At 39.5% G+C, this 25534-nt stretch overlaps 1 long non-coding RNA gene across 2 annotated transcripts in view; it reads left to right on the top strand.

Annotated features, from left to right (window-relative positions):
* The window catches only part of LOC136790450 (uncharacterized), a 31402-nt gene extending 8432 nt beyond the window's left edge, over positions 1-22970 (top strand). For both annotated transcript variants that reach the window (XR_010830377.1, XR_010830378.1), the window contains one exon: positions 18400-22970. This is a non-coding gene — a long non-coding RNA (uncharacterized lncRNA). The remainder of the gene's footprint in view (positions 1-18399) is intronic.
* The last annotated feature ends 2564 nt before the right edge of the window (positions 22971-25534 follow it).

Genomic DNA, 25534 nt, shown 5'->3' with positions numbered 1-25534 from the left:
ATCTCACATATAAAATCCTGATTTACCTTATTTCTATAAATGCTGCTCTCTGGAAAGAGTACCATCCTTATTCCTTCTTTCCGTCTTGGCTTAAATCTGAAAAATTTGAGGAAAAGCAAGATTACTGGTTAATCTGCTAATCTTCCTTCCCCAAAACACTCTTCAAGACAGATTCATGAAGCACTGGCACCTCAGAACAAGGGCAGTAGAATATTAAACTAGCATTTCTGAGATTATTACAGTGAAGTTATTCTGTAAGATAGACAAACCTAAGAGGTGTTTAAGGCTTTCAACTCTCCAGCAAACTTGATGGAACTGCTGCTTCACAGTGACAGCAGTCCTTTGGGGTCCTGCATTTTACACATTTACAAGTACTCTTATCTGACTATCCCAGTCCTCCACTTCTCTTATTTGGTAAATATAACATTAAAAGAAATCAGTATTAATACTGGAGCCACACTAATAATTTGCTTCTTAAAAAAAAATAAAAAATTAGAAACTTATTTTAGACTTCACAGCTGTTTAAGATGGAAGGCTGACAAAACGCATTCACAGTAGAGAAAGAAAGTTGCAAGTTACCGATTAAAATGCTGTAGGATGCATAACATATTGCAGCAGTAAGTGAGAAAACACCAAGATTTTATATAATGTGTTCCAAGAAGGATAAGAAAACATAAATTACACATAAAATTGAATTGACATAATACAGTGAATAAATTTACCAAATGGTATCTTATTCAGTAGAATATAGGAAACATAACATAATGGGTGCCAAGCATGCTAAACAGGGTAAAATTATTGACAAAAAATATATAGTTCACTGCACTATCAAAGCAAATGTATCAATAAACAAATAATTGAGTGAAGCTTATAACAAACATATGAAAAACTGAATGAGAGGGACCACAAAAATAGATAAACTGTAGAGTAATAGATTTTGATTTGCAAACTCTATAGGTAGAAACACATCAACAAAGATATAGGTACAATACATAAGTACAGGCAGCAATAGATCAGCAAAGAAATAGATTGCTTTGTCACAGAGAGAGGGGAAATTTTAACAGCAAAAGGATAACCTGACACATCTTCCTTATCACATATCAGTTTAACTGCTAAATATTTGTTCTTAGTTACTTATAGATTGCTTTGTATGCTTCACATACAAGTTGTAATATTTTATAGCTTTTATAAATACAAAGAGGCTAAGAGATGAAGTAAAGTTCTAGCTTAGAATCTGAATTTTTTTCACTTTTTTTTTTTTGAGAGTGGGGATAAAGGGTGGTGGTCCAGTGCCAATGAGGACAGAGTTTGGATTTTGGAGTCTACATCATATTGTTATGTCTAAAATTAATATTTTTCTAACACATACAATGGGGATGTCATTATGTGATACAGATATGTTTGGATGGAATTTACATTGCTTTTGCTACTTTTGCTCACCCTTCTTGAAAGTTTTCTTCATTATAAGAAAGTATAATTTATTTAGTGTGTAGTAATGTTGCGAATAATCTCACTTTATGCTAAATTTCTAAACATAAAGCACCTACTATAAGCTAGGTTTCTTTCATAATCAATGAATAGCATTGAGCTCTTCCAAAGGGCACTTCTACTCATTCTGATGATTATAAATGGAACCTTGTTAAGTTAGATGAGTATCCTATTAATAAATGAAATTAAGATGAATCAATATCCAAGTCACTTCAATTAAGCATTACTAATGTAAAATTAATGCGAAGAAGCTCATATGCTGTAAACTCACAAATTAACTCACTTTGCAGGAATTTCCCCATATAAATACTACAAATAGCCCTAATCACTTTCTTGTGATATTAATGGAGTATATTCCCTTCAAGGATTGTTAGTGTCCACCACAACCTGATATCACAAGATGTAACCAAGATAGAAGAGTGCAGTTAACTTACATTAATATTTATTGATTACATTTATTCAAAGTTTTCTATAACCTGGATAGTTTTCCCTTCCCTAAAATTTATGTAACTGCAATTTATTCACTCCTTTCTTCACAGCCTTCACTCCCCTGCCACACTTTTTTTACTCTGATATGGAAATAAAAAAAAAAATATGGCTTTTGCTACAGTTTTAAATGAGGATTTTTACAAGCTAGTGGGGTGACAGTTGTAAAGAGGAGTTTGTGTCCTACACAATCCTGCCTGAGAAGGATCTGAAGGGAGGTGTGGATTCAGAGTTCACAGAATTTAAAAGTAATTCAGTTACCATTTTTCTTTCCATCTTATTATGCTGTTAATTTTTAAAGCAATTTCTTTTTTCCCCTTACTCTCAGGATTCCCTTTCCATCTGCAGTTTGTTGATATTTTTATTCCATATACTCTGTATTTGTCATTACAACATTCTATCAGGAATATATGACAGAAAATATTCTGGTCAGGGCTGGAATTCATTTCCTAAAGATGTTCAAAAGAGGTGTCTCCGTTACACTACAATTTATTTCCTGTTCACTTGAGATATTGTTGCAATACTTAGTTTATCCCACAGGTTCATTCTGTCTAGGTCGTTCCAAGTATGTTGAACAGACCCTATCAATGTACAGCTTTTACTAACGAGGCAGGGTTCTGGTGGATAGAACCTGTCTCTAGGATACAGACTGTGTCTCCACCTTCAGTGCTGACTCCTGTGAACGTGGGGAGAAGGTTTAATTATTCTATGACTACATTTCTGCACCTTTAATAAGGAAAAATGAAGTTATCAATAGCTGTCCTAACATTTGAGATAGACAAAAAAATACTGGAGACAGAGATGGAGATGTTTGATTCTAATACAACAGTATAATTCCAGTATGTTGATGAGATTGTCTTTTTAAGCATTCTTTCAAAATCCTTAAAACTTCTAAATAATTTTCCAGAGGGAGGTTGTGTGGCACATGGAAACTGATAATTCTTTTTTCTCTCTCCCTCTTTGCCACTTCTCTGATTTCATTCTTTGTTGACACAGCTCTTTGTATTTGGTGTGAAGACTTAACTTCATTATTGATATTGTACAGCACACTACATAGTGTCCTGGTATATAAACATTATTGAAAAAAATCTAGTAAAAAGTTTTTGCTGTTTTAATTGTTTCTTTTATACCTTGTTGGGCAATTTAACAAGGTACAGTCGTGAAAGATTTCTGAGACTTAAAAATAGAATTTTTCCCAAGGACAGTATTCTGCAATCTAAATTCCTGGAAGAGAATTAAAAACTATTGAAGTGACTCAGAATTAATATAGTCCTTAAATCCTTATGGGAAGGGCCAGTGCCAAAACCAGAACACTGTTGTATCAGTGATATATGGCTGTTATCTTGTTTACTGCAGAAGACATGCAGAGTGAGAAGGTTGGCTGAACAAGTGAGAAGTGCTTCTGCTACAGCTATACAATTAAATTTCAGGTCACAGCAGACAGATCTAGGATCTCTGGCACAGTGTCTTGCAGACTAGTAAGTGGCTAAAAGCTTAAGACCTCCTACCATGATCTGATTTCAGAGAGAGTGGCATTAGTTTAGTACGTCATTATTTTGTTGTGGAATGTGATAAAATACAGAAGTTATTTTGAATCTTCTCTTCGCAAGAACTTTATACCACAGAAAAATGACTTAAGGTTTAGGTATTTACAGATATATGCAGATTTACAGCAATATATTATATATGAAAAGCCAATTACATTTTCAAGCACTTGTCTCAATTTTTGTCAACTGTATTTGCAACATAATCTTTGCTTGAGAATGTTTAAACATTACAGAATGTTCATCTTTGCTAGGATTCATGTTTGAAGCCATTAATAAATATATAGATGTTCATAATTTAGTAAGAATTCTGTGTTTATAAACAATTTTTCTTTTCTCTGATGCTTAAAACCATATGATAACTCCACATGACAAACTAAACAAAAGAAGACATTTTATATATAATATATCATTCCTCTTCTCCTAAAGGCGGCTTGAGGCTAGGGTGCTTGTCAGGTTTAAAACTCAGGGTCTGGAGCAGGTCTGGATCAGATTAGAGTGTCAGAGAGGAACAAAAACACAGTTGCTTCTTTTTCAATGAGTGGTAGCTGTTTAGCTGAAGTTTCTGTGTAATTCCTGACAGTGTGTGTACAAGGAAATATTTTGTGAATAAGCAGATTATACTAAGAAATTACTTATGGTTCCTTGTAATGGATTTCTTTTCTAACTGCAAAATGGATGTGTAATACTCAGAAACCTGCTATCATTTTTCAAAGTAGCCATGCTCTTATTACTAGCTTTCTTGCTTCCTTATCCATTGCTGCTCACTTTCCGTCTTCATTAGTTGTGTACTTTCAAGTGATCATCCACTGTGAAAGTAGGAACTTAGTCTTCCTTGCAGCTTCTTCTTGTAAAGCACTAAAAGACGTGCTTTAAAAGACTCAACTGTCCCAAATTCACAGCCCTGGGATGTTCTTATTGTATAGGAGAAAGCAATAAGTGAAATACATATTTATGTACACCAAAACACCTTTCTAGGGAGATGTTTCATCACACTACCACTTAAGTTGTGTTCTGGACCCGAGGGTATTGAAACATAAATGCAGCATATTTGAGAAAGAGTTCTTAATACTTCCTGGAATTTTATTAAAAGTTCACATGCAGTTCCTCCTGCTCTATGGAAAAAGACAACAACAACAACAAAAACCTACAACAACAACAACAAAAAAACACCTATATGAAGATTTTTCCAAGAATTAATAATCCATCATAGGGACAAGGAATACTTTCTAGAGGTCTTAAATAGCACTATTGCAGAAACTTAGCATGTCACACATACTGAATAAATAAAAAAAAGACAGCTCCTGTTGGTGGCTCAGGAAGAAGTGGTATCATTGAAAATTAGACAGATTTGTTTATGCTTACTAAAAATAAAAGCTAGAAAGAAGAAACATCCTAAGTATGTGTTGAACATTATTCATATTCCCTGAAGAAGTTCTAACTTGTATCATGCCTTGTACTGAAAAAAAAATAACACCATTTTCATTGAATACCTATATTATACCTAGCATAGTAAAAACTGGCAAGACATTTCTGTAATATGTCATGACATTAAAAAGTCCATAATAAAGTAGAGATTTCTACATCTAACAATTGGGTCCTGCTGTCCATACATCTAAGTAGTAAAAAAAACTGTCAAAGTAAGGTTTGCAGAAAAAGAATGCAAAAAGATGACTAGCATCCAAGAATCATGAGCTGTAAACCAGCATGTTTTTTAGTTCAGAACCTTCAATTAGAGAAAAATAACAGGAGAGTCATATGACCTGATAAGGTTAAAAGCTATCAAGAAGGTAAAATACTTTTCTATGGTTTGGGAACTTCAGGGCACCATCACTTCCTGGAGAAGAAGTTTCACGATGCTTTCATGGGATAAATGTTTGTAAATGATACTGACATTATAAAAGATAGCCATAGAGTCACACAAATTCATCTTCAGGCAGACGTGGCTTCCAGTTGTGATGGCAGTCAGAACTGGTGGACTTATAAACTTGTTATAAGAGTGCTGTGTTTTGCAGAACAAGATTATAGAGAGACTAGCTAAATATTCTGATTTTAATAGTTACATAAATGTTTGAAATCTGATGCTGTTATGTCTGTTTGGAGAAGGAAGACATGAGAAAGTGCATTTTTTAATTAAGTTTGTTTCAGCCAACTAAAATACAAAGTCAGGGCTCTTTAACATTACAGTCACAGCTAACATTTCCCTTGGTTAATCAGAATTCTAGCAGGCTACTGGACTCTGCTGATTTCTAAACTGCCGGATGCTCTTTCCAATGATTACCAGATATGGATCAATAAAATGAGATCCTTACCAGCCTTTTTTCTGAGTGTTTTATAATACTGAAAATTTGAGCTGTATATAATTGAGATGATTGTGATGAGTATTTCCTGGTAAACTTTTCCACAGGCAAACTAAGAAAAATAATTACGTATATGAGTGTATTCAGCCTGGCAAACTGTAACCCCTGATATGATGCTAAGCCTCAGTGCAAAGGATCCTGAAAATCTACCTGTAGTCTGAAATGCTGTTCACTGATGCTTTGAAGTCCATCTGCTAGAAGAACAAAAAAGATAGTTTATAGAACATGACATCTTTTATCCAGGTCCTTTAGAAAGCTACAGTCTATCTGCACTACAAAAAAGTAAAAACCAAACCAGACCAAACCAAACCAAAACAAACAAAACAAAACAAAACAAACAAAACAAAAAAATAAACAAACAAAAAACACTTTAATATGGTTAAAGAATGTCACGAGCAAGATGTTGATGTAAACGCTTCAGCCAGTGTGGTTTGTGGTATATAGTTCTTGCTCAATTTTACAAATAGAAGCCTTTCTGTAATATCTAGTGAACATTAAAAAAAAAAAAAAAAAAAAAAAGATAAACATAATGGCATTAACAGTATTCCTTTTATTCCTTTTCTCCAAACTTTAATTCCTGGATTCAATCTTCTTTATAAGATATCTCAACAGCTGGTCAAAAGTCCTTTATAGTATAAATTAATTGAGATACATTTAAATGAGCTAAGTGAGTTTACAACATTTTGGGGGAGGGTCCACACTTTCTAGCTTAATGCTTCAATCAGGCTATAATTTTGAATCAAAATAGTTTTCCAAAGCATTCATATGCCAGTAGTAACTAAGACTTCAAGCATCCAGATCTGCAGTCAAAAGTGTAATAACTCATTACAGAATAATGTCATAGGACATCTTGCAGCAATTCTCAGTCACTAACTACTTTGTTACTTAAGACCATGTGGATTTGACTGTCATGGGTTTGGATTATACTCATATTTAAATGTAAGTGGAAGAGAAGGAAAAATTGTGGAGACTTCCACATTTTAATATAGGAACTGGACAAATGAGTCTAGAAGTCCCACTCATGTTCACATTTACAAAGAATATTCTGTCATCCTAACATAATAATATGATTTATGTACAAGAAGCAGACAGTTTTAAATCCTGAAACATGTTTCTAATAATATCTTTGATGCCAGATCACTCAACTTCACTACTTCAGTTTCTGTACAGAGTCTTTCTGATCACTGTAGGATTTTTAAGGAATCAGTGAGGAAGAATAAATTTAAAATGGAAGTAGTAGTAAGAGGAGGAATACAAATTACTAATTCTGTTTATAATGAGAAAGTTCTTTATAAGATGGATGTTCAGCGTCTGGGAAAAAAAAAAAAAAGAGAGAGAGAAAGAGAGAGAATAAATATCAGCATAGGTTAGTCAATCAGAAAAATGCCACAAATATCTATCTGTTGTGGCTGTGAAGAAATGGCAATCACATTCGTGAGATGTATCCAAAAAAGTATTTTGTTGAAAAGATCAGATAGCCTGTGAATGCCTTCAGCTAGAAAACTTTGTGCAGTTCTACCCACCTATATTTTAGATGCATTTGTTCAAAAGTAATACAGATCCAAAGGAGGCCTGCAGTGACAACTGAGGAAATGTAGACAATGTTCTACAAAATGAGAAAAAGAGCTTGGTTTGTTTTCCCTAGCAAAGTGGAGCTTGAGAAGAAATACTGTTGTATTGCATTCATGCAATGCATTGATAGAAAATGCATTGATGAAGTGCATTTATAACAGAAAAAGCGAATAACTGCTAGACTTGTCATATCTAAATTTAGGATGGAAGTTAGAATAAAGTTTCTAACCACCAAAGGTAAGAGATTCTAAAAGAAGATTCCAGTAGGAGGAGTGTAGGTAGGCATCCTAACCACGTTTGATTCCTTCATGAAAAGGACTATACGACATGAAACAGCAAGAGATTGATAGGCTTTTATGTTGTCAGATATGTAAGTTCAACATTATAAATCCACCAAAGTTTCAGTTATAAAAAATACTTTTTAGCAAGATTCAAGAATATTCATCCTTGGGTAATGAAGCAGAATTTGAGAACGTACATGGTTTTAAGAAGGAAATATGCAGCCTGTTGCTGTTGTATATTTTCAGTGAGAAAGACATTATGAAGTAGTGAATAGGCTCAAGGCTAGTTATTGTAATAGTTATTGTAGTACCTTCAGAATATCTTAGTGTGTTCTTGTCTCAATTCATAAATATTGTTCTATCTAGGACTTGTCTGGAACTGGATTTAAGGTAGCAGCGAATAAGTTCAATGTCACTATTTATTTGTAACATTTGAGAGTGATTGTGTCTGTCCTTGAAAACAAATTGTGCATGGATATTAGCTAATAGTATAGGATTCAGTTCAGTAAGCCTGAGGTAGTCTTGGTAATCTATAAGAAGTAACTGAATGCATTCAGAGACTATACCTGTTCCTCCTATTGAATGTTTCTGTTTTTTATAACTCATGTTTACAAACTACCGTAGCGTTGATGCCAGGCTGCTGTAAAATAATGTTGTGGTTTAACCCGGCTGGCAGCTAAACACCACACAGCCGTTCGCTCACCCTCCCCCCTCCCTCTCTGGGATGGGGGAGAGAAACGGGAAAGTGAAGCCTGTGAGTTGAGATAAAGACAGTTTATTAAGACAGGAAAATAATAATAACAATAATAATAATAATAGTGATAATGGTAATAGTATTAACAATAATAATGTGTAAGAAAACAAGTGATGCACAATGCAATTGCTCACCACCCGCTGACCGATGCCCAGCCTATTCCCGAGCAGCCGGCCCCCCCCACCCCGGCCAGCCACCCCTATATATTGTTTAGCATGACGTCAGATGGTATGGAATACCCCTTTGGCCAGTTTGGGTCAGCTGTCCTGGGTCTGTCCCCTCCCAGCTCCTGCTGCACCCCCAGCCTGCTCGCTGGCAGGACAGAGCAAGAAGCCGAAAAGTCCTTGGCCTGGTGTAAACACTGCTCTGCAACAATTAAAACATCAGCATGTTATCAGCGCTCTTCTCATCCTAATCCAAAACATAGCACCCTACCAGCTACTATGAGCTACTTAACTCTGTCCTAACTGGAACCAGGACAGATATCCACCCCTTATTCCATACCATTTATGTCATGCTCAGGTTACACTCTGTCCAATACATTCTAATTAATCACCATTTTCATCTATGATATATAGCAATCATGGTAGTGATGACATACATTATTATATAATAATTAACATACTACAATTCAACTCATGGGCTATTCTCACCCAGTATCAAATCCCCTTGAGGTACACACCGGACCTCCCCATTCTTTTGCATTACCCACCAAGTGCATCCAGGTCCCTGAGCAAAAGCAATTCCACGAATGGGTTTGCCTTTTCCTGAGGCAGGAGTAGCCCAGACTGTTTTACCCAGCATGTTTCTTACGTGCACTACAGGAACTTTATCCCCTTCTACAGTGCGTAACAGGTTTGATTGGGCAGGTCCAGCTCGGTTGGCAGATCCCCTGGTATTGACTAACCAGGTGGCCTTTGCCAAATGTGTATCCCAATTTTTGAATGTCCCAGCACCCATTGCTTTCAGTGTAGTCTTCAACAGTCCATTGTATCGTTCAACTTTTCCAGAGGCTGGTGCATGATAGGGGATGTGATACACCCACTCAATACCATGTTCTTTGGCCCAAGTGTCTATAAGGTTGTTTCGGAAATGAGTCCCGTTGTCTGACTCAATTCTCTCTGGGGTGCCATGTCGCCATAAGACTTGCTTTTCAAGGCCCAAGATAGTGTTCCGGGCGGTGGCATGGGGCACAGGATATGTTTCCAGCCATCCGGTGGTTGCTTCCACCATTGTAAGTACGTGGCGCTTGCCGTTGCGGGTTTGAGGGAGTGTGATGTAATCAATCTGCCAGGCCTCTCCATATTTATATTTCAGCCATCGTCCTCCATACCAAAGAGGTTTTGACCGTTTGGCTTGCTTGATTGCAGCACATGTTTCACAGTCATGAATAACCTGTGCTATAGTGTCCATGGTCAGGTCCACCCCTCGATCACGAGCCCATCTGTATGTTGCATCTCTACCTTGATGGCCTGAGGTGTCATGGGCCCATCGGGCTATAAATAATTCACCTTTATGTTGCCAGTCCAGGTCCACCTGAGCCACTTCAATCTTAGCAGCCTGATCCACCTGCTGGTTGTTTTGGTGTTCTTCAGTAGCCCGATTCTTGGGCACATGAGCATCTACATGGCGTACCTTTACAACCAGGTTCTCTACCCGGGCAGCAATATCTTGCCACAATGCCGCAGCCCAGATGGGCTTGCCCCTGCGCTGCCAGTTGTTCTGCTTCCATTGCTGTAACCACCCCCACAGGGCGTTTGCTACCATCCATGAATCAGTATAGAGATAGAGAACTGGCCACTTTTCTCGTTCAGCAATATCTAAAGCCAGCTGAATGGCTTTTACTTCTGCAAACTGACTCGATTCACCTTCTCCCTCAGCAGCTTCTGCAACTCGTCGTGTAGGACTCCATACAGCAGCTTTCCATCTCCGATGCTTTCCCACAATACGACAGGACCCGTCAGTGAACAAGGCATATTTCTTCTCATTTTCTGGTAGCTTGTTGTACAGGGGGGCTTCTTCAGCACGAACCACCTCCTCCTCTGGTGATATCCCAAAGTATTTGCCTTCTGGCCAGTCCATAATCACCTCCAAGATTCCTGGGCGACTGGGGTTTCCTATTCGAGCCCGCTGAGTAATCAGTGCAACCCACTTGCTCCATGTAGCATCAGTTGCATGATGCGTAGAGGGGACCCTTCCTTTGAACATCCAGCCTAGTACCGGCAGTCGGGGTGCCAGGAGGAGCTGCGCTTCAGTACCGACCACTTCCGAAGCAGATCGAACTCCTTCATATGCTGCCAATATCTCCTTTTCAGTTGGAGTATAGCGGGCTTCAGATCCTCTGTATCCCCGACTCCAAAACCCCAGGGGTCGACCTCGAGTTTCCCCAGGTTCTTTCTGCCAGAGGCTCCAGGTGGGACCATTCTCTCCGGCTGCGGTGTAGAGCACATTCTTTACATCTGGTCCTGTTCGGACTGGCCCGAGGGCTACTGCATGAACTATTTCCTGCTTAATTTGTTCAAAGGCTTGTCGTTGCTCAGGGCCCCATTCAAAAGCATTCTTCTTACGGGTTACTTGGTAGAGCGGGTTTACAATCAGACTGTAATTTGGAATATGCATTCTCCAAAACCCCACGACACCTAGGAAAGTTTGTGTTTCTTTTTTGCTAGTTGGTGGAGACATAGCTGTTATTTTGTTGATCACATCCATTGGGATTTGACGGCGTCCATCTTGCCATTTTATTCCTAAAAACTGGATCTCTCGTGCAGGTCCTTTAACTTTATTCTGTTTTATGGCAAAACCAGCCTTCAGAAGGATTTGGACTATTTTCTTCCCTTTCTCGAAAACTTCTTCTGCAGTGTCACCCCACACAATGATGTCATCGATGTACTGCAGGTGTTCAGGAGCTTCCCCCTGCTCCAGCGCAGACTGGATCAGTCCATGGCAAATGGTAGGGCTGTGTTTCCACCCCTGGGGCAGCCGATTCCAAGTATATTGGACTCCCCTCCAAGTGAAAGCAAACTGTGGCCTGCACTGTGCTGCTAGAGGGATGGAGAAAAATGCATTAGCGATATCAATTGTGGCGTACCACTTGGCTGCCTTTGATTCCAGTTCATACTGGAGTTCTAGCATGTCCGGCACTGCAGCACTCAGTGGTGGCGTGACTTCGTTCAGGCCACGATAGTCCACTGTTAGTCTCCACTCACCATTAGACTTTCGCACTGGCCATATGGGACTATTAAAAGGTGAATGAGTCTTGCTGATCACTCCTTGGCTCTCCAGTTGACGAATTAGCTTATGGATGGGACTCAGGGAGTCTCGGTTGGTGCGATATTGCCGCCGGTGCACAGTTGTGGTAGCGATCGGCACTTGCTGTTCTTCAACCCTCAGCAACCCCACAACAGAAGGGTCCTCTGAGAGACCAGGCAAGGTAGACAACTGTTTAATGTCCTCTGTCTCCAAAGCAGCTATGCCAAAAGCCCAGCGGAACCCTTTTGGGTCCTTGAAATATCCTCTTCTAAGATAGTCTATGCCAAGGATGCACGGAGCATCTGGGCCAGTCACAATACGGTGCTTTTGCCACTCATTACCGGTTAGACTCACTTCAGCCTCCAATACAGTTAACTGCTGGGATCCCCCCGTCACACCATAAATACAGATGGGCTCTGGCCCTTTATAGCTTGATGGCATTAGAGTACATTGTGCACCGGTGTCTACCAAAGCCTTATACTTCTGTGCGTCTGACGTGCCAGGCCATCGAATCCACACAGTCCAATAAACTCGATTGTCCCTTTCCTCCCCCTGGCTGGAGGCAGGGCCCCTCTAGTCCTGGTCAGAATCTTCATTTCTGTGTTTAAAGGACTGCCTGCTGGAAGTTGGAGCAGCAAACCTTTCAGAGAACTCCTTTTTCCCAATTGTTTTCCTTTGCAATTCACGTACCCGTGCCTCTAGGGTCGCAGTAGATTTTCCATCCCATTTTCTCATGTCCTCTCCATGGTCACGTAGGTAAAACCACAGGGTGGCGCGGTGTGTGTGCCCACCATATTGTCTTCCTTGCATAGATGAACGTTTACCCCTAATAGCTGAGACACTGGTTTGTACAGGTGGGGAGGAAAATAAACTCTCTTTAAGTTGGTGGATCTCTTCAGAAAGTTTCTCCAAGGTATTCTCTTTTAGCTGGTGGACACTGGTTCGTTCAGGTGAAGGGGAAGATAATCTTTCTTCAAGTTGGTGGATCTTTTCAGAAAGTTTCTCCAAAGCATTCTCTTTTAGCTGGTGGACACTGGTTCGTTCAGGTGAAGGGGAAGATAATCTTTCTTCAAGTTGGTGGATCTTTTCAGAAAGTTTCTCCAAAGCATTCTCTTTTAGCTGGTGGACACTGGTTCGTTCAGGTGAAGGGGAAGATAATCTTTCTTCAAGTTGGTGGATCTTTTCAGAAAGTTTCTCTAAAGCATTCTCTTTTAGCTGGTGGACACTGGTTCGTTCAGGTGGAGGGGAAGATAAATTCTCTTTAAGTTGGTGGACCTCTTCAGAGAGTTTCTCCACAGCTGAGACACAGGCCTTTAGGGAAGAGGAGAGATTTCCTTCGTACTGCCGGAGTATTTTAGTCACTTCATTCACTGTGGGATTCTCCTCCGTTTTCCAGGCTAGCATTGCCAATGAGCTGGCATATGATGATGGGGCACTCTGTACAAACTTCCGCCACATGGGTAGTGTACACCGGACTGCATCTGGATCTGCGGATGTTTGTGCGTCGTCTAGGTCCTTATAAATTACTTCCCGTACGGCCAATTCCCTCAGGTACTGAATTCCCTTCTCCATGGTGGTCCATTTGCTTGGTAAACATACAAGTTCTTCCTTGAAGAGATACCTTTCCTTCACAGCTGACAGGAGACGCCTCCAGAGGCTGCGAGATTGTGCTCCATCTCCAATTGCTTTGTCAATGCATGCGTCCCTAGCAAGGGATCCCAGCCGCCTGGCTTCCTTGCCCTCCAATTCCACATAATTGGCTCCCGTGTCCCAGCACCGGAGCAGCCAGGTGACAAGCTGCTCGCCTATACAGCGACCAAAATCTTTTCGCACATCTCGTAGCTCACGCTGGTATAGAGTCCGGGTAATTACTGTTGATTTTTCGACATCCTCATCCTCATCTTCAGTCTTCTGCACCTTTGATGGCCGGTGTAGAGTCCGGGTAGTTACTGTTGATTTTCCGACATCCTCATCCTCATCTTCAGTCTCCTGCACCTTTGATGGCTGGTATGGAGTCCGGGTAGTTACTGTTGATTTTTCGCCATCCTCATCCTCATCTTCAGTCTCCTGCACCTTTGATGGCCCAGCCTCGTCTTCACTACGCCCAGACTTAGCAGAAGACTGTCTGCGTTTTAAACGACCTGAGCCTCTATACCATTTTTTCACCTTGTCTACAGGGGCAACTTGCACTGCTACAGCTCGTTTCTCTGACCCAGCCACAGGGTCTGCCACAGGGGTTGGAATACCCTCTGCGGGGTCAACTTGCACTGCTACAGCTCGTTTCTCTGACCCAGACGCAGGGTCTGCCACAGGGGTTGGAATACCCTCTGCGGGGTCAACTTGCACTGCTACAGCTTGTTTCTCTGATCCAGCCACAGGAGTGGGAGCAGCTGCACGAGCTGGGGCAGCTGCAGGAGCTGGAGCGGCTGCAGGGGCTGGAGCTGGAGCGGCTGCAGGGGCTGGAGCTGGAGCGGCTGCAGGAGCCGGAACGGCTGCAGGAGCTGGAGCTGGAGCGGCTGCAGGAGCTGGAGCTGGAGTGGCTGCAGGGGCTGGAGCGGCTGCAGGAGCTGGAGCTGGAGTGGCTGCAGGGGCTGGAGCTGGAGCGGCTGCAGGAGCCGGAACGGCTGCAGGAGCTGGAGCGGCTGCAGGAGCTGGAGTAGCTGCAGGAGCTGGAACTGGAGCGGCTGCAGGAGCTGGAGCGGCTGCAGGAGCTGGAACTGGAACGGCTGCAGGAGCTGGAGCTGGAGTAGCTGCAGGAGCTGGAACTGGAGCGGCTGCAGGAGCTGGAGCGGCTGCAGGAGCTGGAGCGGCTGCAGGAGCTGGAGCTGGAGCGGCTGCAGGAGCTGGAGCTGGAGCGGCTGCAGGAGCTGGAGCTGGAGCTAGGTTGCTAGTAGCATCAATTGCAGCTCGATAGGCACAAGCCAGACCCCAGCACGCTACAGTGATTTGTGTCACTTTGGAACTGCCAGAGTCATGACACCTTTTTTTCAAGCATTCTGCCAGCTTTTTAGGATTTTGCAGTTGTTCAGGGGTGAATGTCCAAAACACTGGAGGTGACCACTGCTCTAGAAACCTGCCCATATCCTCCCACACTCCCTGCCACTCGCAACTATCCCGCCTCAAGACAGATCTCCGGATGAGATTCCTAAGTAGTTGTTTAACCCTCCACAAAATCTGAAGCGCATTCAGGAGACATAACAACAAGAGCAGGCTGGTCTGAGTATCCCAAGGATATTCAACATCTCGGAGAACCACCGTAACTAACTCGGGGGATAAGAGGGTGGTGGTGAAGGAGAAAGGGAGAGTGAACAGGTAGGGAAACATGTCTTCCCCTGTCCCCTTCACAGATTGGCTCCCTAACGAAAACAGGCAATAGGTGTAATTGCTAATAGTTTCCGAGATATGGGTTCCAAAGTATAGAGTCGATGTCAGTGCTGAGTACAAATACCAGGTTAAAGTCATGACCAGATATTTCATCATTTCATAAGCCATTGCTACACCGCACAGTACCATAACAATCTTAAACCAGGGCCCGGAAAGGATAAACAGTGCAACAGGGAGCACATACAGAAAGTAACGCACCATAAAACTCAATTTGGAATACAGGTACAGCAGACTGGAGATTAAGGCAATCAACATCGTGACTAGCAACTATTAAGCAGGTCCAATACTTATACCAATTTTAGTTTAACACACTCTGGTCAGATTTGTCGATATCTCAACCCTTCGGGCCCCACGTTGGGCGCCAAAAAGACTGTTGTGGTTTAACCCGGCTGGCAGCTAAACACCACACAGCCGTTCGCTCACCCTCCCCCCTCCCTCTCTGGGATGGGGGAGAGAAACGGGAAAGTGAAGCCTGTGAGTTGAGATAAAGACAGTTTATTAAGACAGGAAAATAATAATAACAATAATAATAATAATAGTGATAATGGTAATAGTATTAACAATAATAATGTGTAAGAAAACAAGTGATGCACAATGCAATTGCTCACCACCCGCTGACCGATGCCCAGCCTATTCCCGAGCAGCCGGCCCCCCCACCCCGGCCAGCCACCCCTATATATTGTTTAGCATGACGTCAGATGGTATGGAATACCCCTTTGGCCAGTTTGGGTCAGCTGTCCTGGGTCTGTCCCCTCCCAGCTCCTGCTGCACCCCCAGCCTGCTCGCTGGCAGGACAGAGCGAGAAGCCGAAAAGTCCTTGGCCTGGTGTAAGCACTGCTCTGCAACAATTAAAACATCAGCATGTTATCAGCGCTCTTCTCATCCTAATCCAAAACATAGCACCCTACCAGCTACTATGAGCTACTTAACTCTGTCCTAACTGGAACCAGGACTATATATTATATTTCAGTGCTGCTGAGGAAAGCTATTCTCCATATTTGGCTTGCAAACTGCATCAGTCTGCTTTGAACACAGACCAGGTCACTGCAAGCTATGCTTTTTCCATTTCAAGATTAGATCATTTGCACGTATTATGAAAGATTGAACTTTAAATCGATCCAGAAGCCATAGCTGGTACAGAATGTGACACCTGATACTAAAATACTAAAGCATTGCATTTTGGCAGAATACAGGCCAAACTGAATTCTTGCAAACATCCATGTTAATTTCCAGATGCAGTTGAAGATATGGATCATTTTGCAAGAATGGTCTAGAATCTATGTGTTCCAGAACCAGTTTTATATCCTATATCATTCTGCCACACCTCTGGTCAATGGAAGCATTTGAACTGGAGCAAGAAATTAAGGAGAAAAAATGAGTAATACCAAAAAGTAAGAGAAACAACAATCCAAGAGGAGGGTTTTTTTAGGTACCTACAGCTTTGATTTTTTTTTTTCCTGTCTCTTGTTTGGTCTTACATTGCCAAAATTTAATCTTGTTTTGTGCTCAAGAGACAGTTAACCTCCTTACCCAGACTGTGAAAAAAAGTCAAACAGAGGAAAATGGCATTTGTAAGAGAGGACAATGATATTATATTTGACTTTTATTGTAAAGTTGCTTTGTTGGTATGATTGTATAGAAACAACCTTTAAATATTAGGATTAAAGTCTGGGATACACACTCTCCTTTTATATGCTAGACTTTGCAACCTTAAAAAATTGTAAGGCCCTGAGTTTATAGATAATATATGGCAGAAGCCCTGGACGTGCCAGCTATCACTTCTATTCTCCATAAGACATCACTTCAGTCAAGACTTCTTTTTCCTCAAGATTCCAGGCACTAGTACTTAAAACATTTATTACACTCAGGATATGAAAGATATGTATAAAAATCAAATGTCAAGGTTTCTTTCTGTTTGTTTTTAATTCCAAAGAAAGGCTCTCATTCTCTCTTGTGTGGGGATTTTGAGGAAGATGACAAATAAATTACAAAGCTTGAGAAAATTGCTTCCAGGCAACACTAGAAAAGAACAAAAAGCCACTGAAACCATTTGACTCAGCCTTGGTTTCTTCCAATGAAAAAGAAAAAATCCATCTGGTCTCAGAAGCAGAAGGATTAAACTTTAGAATGAACTAAGATTGTGATGAGTAAAATACAGGCTAAACTAAAAAGCTTTGTTTGTGTGCATGCATGTGAAAAATAGAGGTAGTCTAACAGAGTAATTCCACTTCAGGAAGCAAAAAGAGTGTTTTTGTTTGTTTGTTTTGTCTGTTTGTTGCTGTTTCTTTGTTTGTTTCATAAATTTTTCAATCAGCTTTTATAAATATAAAAATATATAGAAAAAATATTAAAAAGCCATGGTGGTACAGTCCTCTGTACGTGAACAACTCTATTAATATCTCCCACAATTGTCTCTTTGTATGATGGTCTTTGGTCGACAGTTCTGTGTTGCAAAACACATGAAGTTCATCAGGTCATCATTAGATGAGGTAATCAATGTACGAAAACCAGTAATAAGGGAAAAGCTGCACATATCCTTGCTGCGTTACTGTCCTTTGACTTTTTGCTACTGTAGCCTAAAATACAAGGTGCATCTGTTTAACAGGTTGCAAATAGGCTGGACCAACTGTTTCCAGCAGATGTGAGTCAGAACTTTCCAGAGATGCTTTTGAACTGCACACCATATTTGTAACACACAGATCTGGTTGGGAGAGTACTCGTGGGAGAAGGTAGTGAGAGTCTCATACCCTGTGCAGACTGAGACCTGACGGGAGGCTTGCACTAAATGAGCTTCTTTGTCAGAGGTTGACTGCAGCAAGAAAGAATTACAGTATGTTCAACACCTCAGTGATAATGTCTTCAGAGAAACCATACCATCATTTAGCACAAAAACATCGCTAAGTTTTAAGGGTAACAGAGCTGAACACAGGATAACAGAAATGTGTACTTGTTGGTTGGTGAATGCACAGCGAAGTAAAAAGACTTACCGAAGCAGTTGATCAGTGATACTACCAGGAATACAACTGCCTAAGTGTAGCACGCTGTCTAGTGCCCTACCTAACAAAATACTGAACTAATGGTAGACCTAAAATGTGTTCTTATTTATTCTTGCCAATGAAATAATAAGAAACTGTCTTATGCAAATCATGTTCCAGTTTATGAAAATATTGATTTGGCTTGGGGGAATTTCACTGCGATTTTCAAGCATAAAATTCTAACTATTTCTATATTTAAAATACATGAAGTTGCAAATAAAAAATATATGTTCTCTCCTTACTAAGCTACAAAGGCAACTGAAGAGTGGAAGCCTTTCCCTTCAGCAACATCTTCTCAAACCAAAAACAAGTCCCAGAGAGAACCAGTGTGGTTAGCTCCTTCAAAAGCAAGAGCCTGATGCAAAGAGGGAGCCTGGCAACACTGCTTTCAACCGAGCCAGCTCAAGCAGACCAGCCAGTGTGCTTCTCGGCTGTGGACTGCAAGGATGCTGCCACTGGCTCAAGTCCTGCAAGGGGAGCTCCCATTTCATGATGTGGAGGAGAGAAAGATACCCACCCTCACACATGCACATATGTGTCCACTCACACACATGCACAAACATTGTGTGCACACCCATGTTCCTGTCAATGTTTGCCAAGCTACCTAACCCACTTCACTTTCCTCCTATTTTTTCATAACCTAGCTAAGACAGACTACTATGAGATAGAAAGGAAATGTCAATAACGGGAGTTTCTGCCTCACTGAAACAACATCTGACTGCTTTGTATGCACAGTCTGTGCTGCTGGGGAGCCACTCCTACCTCATAAGCCCATTCTTCTAGCATTATTTCCATTGTTATGCATTTTTGCCATCCTTCATCATTATCTGAAATGAACTGACATTAGTTTTGGCAGAAAAAAAATTGGCAGAAAAAAAGCAGTTCAAATAAACCTATGTGAGCCTTCAAAAATATTTGATGCATTATTGAAAGAGAAAAACAGCTGTAAGAAAGTGTTTTATAGCTTACTGTGTAATCATAGAGACAAATATTCTACAAATCAGTGAATCTGCAATGGCAATATGATGAGGGCAGTCCCAAATGATGCTGGGTTGCTGTTACTCACAATTCTCATCTAAGCCTGTGGTTATTTTTAAGCTGTGTGATTTACCCTTAAACAGCCCTTAAATCAGGTTATTTTTCTGAATTCCCTGAGGCTAGCTGCTGCAATAGGGCATTTAGAAACATGGTCCTGCTTTTTTTCTGAAACTTCTCATTGTTTTCTGACCAAGAAAACCCTGAAGGTACAGATGAGGACTCAGTTTCTGGTTATGTGTAAAAGTAAATGACCGATTGAAAGGCTAGGTTGCTCAGTAAATAAGATGTTGGACTGGGTGAGTTTGATAATTGATTCTGTGAAATCTTCTTGTTTCCCAAACCAAATACACACATATATTTCCTTAGACAGAATAGTCATACCTTCTCAGCCCGTCTCCTCTCTTTTACAAGCTGTTCTCCCTGTGATTGTGTGGTTTCAGCAATGCACACTCCACCTCTTCGCTACTTTGGCTCTCTTTAATCCATAAAAACTCTTCCTTCTTTGGTGGACTAAACTCTTGAAACATGTCCCAGTACAGAACTGATACCATTTGACCATGCTTTGGTTTCTCACTCCATTCGTAAGCTGCAGCAGAGCAGCCACACTGGAATGCAATGCTCACTGCCACTGAAGCTCACCGCAGCTGGAAACAAACTGTGGGTCACTCTTCCCCTTGCTTTCCCTTCATTTTTTGATGTATACTTTGGTATCAGCACAGCAACTATTTTGTCTGAAGGAGACACAGAGTCACAATTAACGATATTCTCAAGAGGATACTGCTGTGGACTTCCCTGGATTTCTGGTATTTGCTATTAATGCATATTTCTGTAGTGCTCACTTCCCCGTTGGCTGTGTTTGTGCAGGTCTCACAGGTTTCAAGTGAATGGATAATCATATCTAACAAGCAGTCCAGGACAAAGTGTGTACCATTGCAAAATCAAGAGACATATGTCTGCATTTAATTTTGTTAGGATAACAAGGATATCTATAGATTTTTAGAAGTAGTTGAATTTAGGTATTTGCATGTAATTACTGCCTAATCAAAAGACTGACAAAGCATGAGAGCATTTTACAGGCCACAAACAAAGCTGCTATCACATTATAGCAGCCATCACAGTGATTACTACCTTCTAATAAAATGTAGCCCATTGGAACATTTTATTTATGAGTTGTATTAAGCACATTTTTAAACCAGTTGGTGCTATTAAGTCATCTTGTTTAACTTCCTTCATACACAATGTTAATTTCATTCTCCAACTCCAGTACTAAGATTTTGATATGTTAAAGACACTCAGATATGATTTGAAGGTACCAAGAAATGGTTATTCAATTACTCTCAGTTGTACTTTGTTCCAGAATTGTTTGGTATTTTTTAATGTCTATTCTTTGTCTTATTTACTGAAATACCTATGAACTTTTGTCCTGGAATCAGACCTCATTATGCTAAGTTTCACAGACACATAGAACAAAAAGAAAGGGTGAGTGCTACAGTTGCCGACCTAAGTGATTATTCAAAGAAGTGCTAATCCCTTTATTTTGGCCAGAGTGCTATACAAATTGACTCTGATTCTCTTGCAGACTGTCTTGCTAGGCTTACATTTTCCTGTTCTTTTACTACACAAATTCAAGTTTTAGTAATTTGTTATTGTGATGCCAAATTGCTGTGGAAGAACTCTGATTAACTGCACTGATACAGTGAGTTTTGTCCAGAGTTGCAGATTATATTTTGGGCAACACAAACTGCGTTATGGGGATATATTTCTATACATGCACTTACACACCTGGAGCTACAGTTTCATTACAATGGACGTAGATGGTTGTGTTGCTGATAAGTGAAAGCTGATGATTGGAGTATGCAGTTCGTCCAGACAGTGCCAGTAGTAACACTTAAAAATAATTTTCATGGTCTTTGGGATAGAATTTGTCTTTGTTTGGGAAGGGAGAGGGTTAACTTGAAAAGAAAGAAAAAAGAAAGAAAGACAGAAAGAAAGACAGAAAGAAAGACAGAAAGACAGACAGAAAGAAAGAAAGAAAGAAAGAAAGAAAGAAAGAAAGAAAGAAAGAAAGAAAGAAAATTCAAGCAAAGTAAAGCAGAAAATGTCCTTTGTTCCCACTTCAACACTGTATGCTGCAAGCACTCTTACCTCTTCTTCATAACTATGTATATTTTGAACAGATAGTCACAGCCCACTCGTCTACTGTTGATAGTTCTCAGGCTGATTTCATTGTTATACGTTAGTGATTTCACGACTGTATATTATCTTTTGCAAATAGAGGTATTAGTACGATAAATATAAAGGATTTTTTTGTAAGATGTAAAATTTCTATTTGGTCTTTACTTTATCTTCTACTGATATTTGAAATGTTGAGTTTAAAGGAATGGTATATTTTCTTTATAACCTTAAAAAATGCTGGGAATGTTTTCCTAGGTAAAGAAAGGTTGGTATTTGAAAGGTGGAAAAAAAGACTAATTTGCACTTGGGAGAATTAATAAATTAAATACTGACTACACTCAGTTATGAAAGTTTTAAAGAGAAATGTGTTTATTTTGCATACATTGAAATGAGATCTCTATGTGAATTGGGAACAAACCAGATTTTGAGCAGAATTTTCACAAATTTTACATTGTCAATTACAAAACAGAATGAAAGAAATTAAATTCAAAGTTTCAACTGAAGAAAAAAAATCTGAAAAATATTTGTTTGATTAAACCATTTCATTTAGATAAAACTGAAATTTTCTTATTTAATTTTCCATGTTTTTGTATAAAGAATGTTAAAAATAAGATCATCAAAAGATTTCTGAAAATGGCAAGCATTTTATTTTTCTTCTTTGGGGATTCTTACCTTTCCTCGAAGCATCTTCCTTTTGAAATATTTGCCAGTGGAAGAAGAAACACTTGCAAGATTTCTAGTGTGCTCAAGATACTAAAGAAATGCTAGAAGTGAAGCTTACAAAATACTAAATTTTTAAAGACTGCTAAACTCCAGCTCAGCTCTACCTGACAAAGTAGGTCAGTAGACCAGAGAACAACAGCAAGTTTATAAGCAAGTTCCAACAATATATACAAGATAAACTGATTTGATCAATAATGTGACCCAACACAAACATAAGAACAGCGTTTTGAAATATCCCCCATCTTAATGGGAGTGACAGGAAGGGAGTAGTTTCCAGGTCTATCAGTGTAACACAGAATTACGTTCTGCTGTTATATGTGCTGCTAAATAAGATTTGTTACTGCATAACTTCAGACTGAAATGATATGACATCATTCATTTGCTAGACAAACCATGTTGTGGACCAGTTTGTTCTCCAGATGATTTTCTTAAAGATACATTGACAGCTTTTCAGTTAAACATTTTCAGGTAGCCAGACATATAATAGTAGTATTTAATTATAGCTGAATTCTTACAAATAGTTCAAACTGTTCTAGTGATTCCATAGTCATAGAACCATTAAACTATAAAGTTGGAAAGGACTTCAGGAGCTCATCCAGTCCAACATCCTGTACAGAGCAGCATCCAATATTCATTCAGAAGCACACAAGTATAAGCAGAGTCATTGTTTTTCTTCCCAGGTGTGCTACACTTGCATGTCTTTAGAAATGCCCGCATTTGCACATTTGTGTGCAACATGTCTGTTTAATTCCTCATCTCTGTTTTTTATTTTTTATTTTTTGGATAATTTCTGGGCTTCAAATGTGTAAAAATGATATTTTAGATTTGGTGAAAAGCAATTGTACTGAGAACCTATAAATAAAAGAAGTTTTGCTCTTTCATCTCTCTCTTCTCTTGAACTTAATAGGTCCTTCAGCTTTGTCTTTTAGCAGTGGCCCTATTAAACTGTGGCCCAGAATGCTTGAAAAAACATGTTTCAAGAACTATTTCTAGTTCTGAATAGTCTGGATTTTAAAACCTCTGAGCATTCGGTGTAAAAATGAAATCAAATTTCTGTGTGGGTTATTGTGAAAGAAAACTTTTGCCAGATGCCTCCTCCTTTTCTCATTCAGTTGCTTAATCTGAGTTTTTTGATCAATGACCTGGACTGTCCCCAACTTTCTTTTTGTTTTGAATTTTGATAAACAGATTGGATATAGTTTTGTGGTAACGTCTGCTGAATGGGAAGCAATTACTGCTGGAGATCTAAATTAGCAAAACTTTAAATCCTATTGAAGCAAGAGTGTAACCAACAACATTTGTGTTAATAGTTACCAAGACTCTTTTCTAAGTGTCATTTTTAGAACAGACTTCAGCACTTAAGAGTCTAAGTCTATATTTTGTCTGTCAAACCAGAAGTGTTCCATAAATTTCCTCAAATGAAACATACAAAGTAAACGTACATTTCTACTTTGAGTGTTGTCTATATGCACATTCATGTTATGATGTGTTTTCATACAGCAGTAGCTTGAGTCAGACTCTGTTTTGCCATAGATACACCTGGAAGATAGTCTTCATACTACATGTGTCCATGTCCATCAGCTCAGCTACTCCTCTGAATCAAAACACTTTACAAGTAAAGCAAAACATTTTTGAATAAACAAACAAACAAACAAAGTAACAACCCTTTTTGTCTGTTATTTTGTTCACCACTTTTGGCTGTGGGTTGCTTTTTCTTTGGTTCTATTTTATATTCCTTTTCCCAGCTCTGTAAAACAATATGAAGGTTTCATTCAGCTTAGACCACATAGGGCTTTTTTGTGCCCTTGTTTCCCATGTTACCTTGGGATTTCCATTCCAGTTGATTAATACTTTACTTTCATACTTCTGTCATGACCTTGTCAGTTTCTGCACGTGGTTTCATAACCTGCCCCCTGAGGTTGGGTTTGGAATAGATATTCCAGTTGCTTTCTTTCAATTCTTGGGCATGAGCAGAAAGTGAACTTTACCTGCATAAGTGTTTCTTGGCTAGACTTTCTCTTCTTTTTGAATCCAGATAGTCAAGAGGCTTTCAAATATTCAAGAGGTTTGGCACTTATATTGACTACTAGTCCATTTCTGTTTTCAGTGCTGGAGGATACTGGTGACCCCCAAGGTATGTCAGGTCTTCTAAACCAATATTTAAAGTACTCTTGTACCTTCACTATGATAAGTTGGAAACATGAAGACCTTTGGCCCCTGATAGTCACTAGTAAAACTTAATAAAGCCAGGATTCTCAAGTTCTAGTTTGATTTATTCATAGAACAAGTCCACTTATGTATTTTCTAGTATCTGTGTGTTTCAACAGCCAGAAATTTAAATGGCATATCCACCTCTCTGAAGAGATTGATCAGATGGAAAATATGTTATGTAAGGACTAGTTATGAGATCACCAAAGCAGTTTTTCTCTAGTTTAAGCTATATCTGTATACATACTGAAATTGTAAGAATACAGTTGCAACATCAACTGCAGTTGCAACATCAACTGCAGTTGTATCTACAGTGAACTTGCCTAGAAAATTCATGCTTACCGTAGTGTTGTTGCATATATGATGAAATAAGAATATGACATACATGAAGTGAGAAATAATATCTTTTATTAGAGCAGTGAATATTTCTTGTGCACATAGTGCTGGAAAGACACACATATTCCCTCTCCTGTTTTTCAGGCAGAAAAGAAGACAGTTTCCTTCAACCACGGAAGTGCTTGCATAAGAGCCTTAGACAAAATGCAGAAGAATGCAGAAGAACTACAGTCATTGGAAGTAACTTTTCTTTCTCCTTCACTACTCATCTAAATGCATTCACACTGTGGGTGCTCAAATCTACTTCATATACTTACTAATTACCTGAAGGCAAAACTCCTCTTATAGCTTCTTCTGAAAGACAGGGTGGGAGGAGTGGTGTCATAACAGTCATTATTGTGTACATCCAGAAGCTATATTCCTATGGGATAATAATGTTGAAGAAGAAAAAGAGAAGTAAGACTCTGTTCTGAGTAAAGGGAAAAAATAAATCACAAAGGTTTTGATGAACTCTAGCAGTCAGGAAACTGTTCAGATCTTCAAGCTAGTTCTAACCCATGCTGTGAACAATAGCATGGATTGTCATGGAGCGGTACTAGCTGAAGCTGTTCCTTCAGTAAGAGTATTTGAGATAGTCTCTCAGGGCACAAGGTATAATACTGCCAAGTATAATTTATGATTATATGTTGTTGGTTTCCTTCATTTTTGTAACTTTTCCAGTCTTGAAATTGAGAAGTTAATCTTTTGCTTTTCTTGATTATGCTTTTGTTTTCACTTTAAAGCTTGTCTGGTGGAAAGACTGAATGTGGATAGAGCTGATAATTTTCTTACTTTACAGTATTTGTAGGGACATGGTTACAAGCAACCATCTCCTCCGGTATTCATTATAATATATTGCAGA

Source organism: Anser cygnoides, chromosome 3, assembly GCF_040182565.1.
Source record: "Anser cygnoides isolate HZ-2024a breed goose chromosome 3, Taihu_goose_T2T_genome, whole genome shotgun sequence".
NCBI classification, from domain to species: domain Eukaryota; kingdom Metazoa; phylum Chordata; class Aves; order Anseriformes; family Anatidae; genus Anser; species Anser cygnoides.
This window is presented reverse-complemented; position numbering and strand designations above follow the sequence as displayed.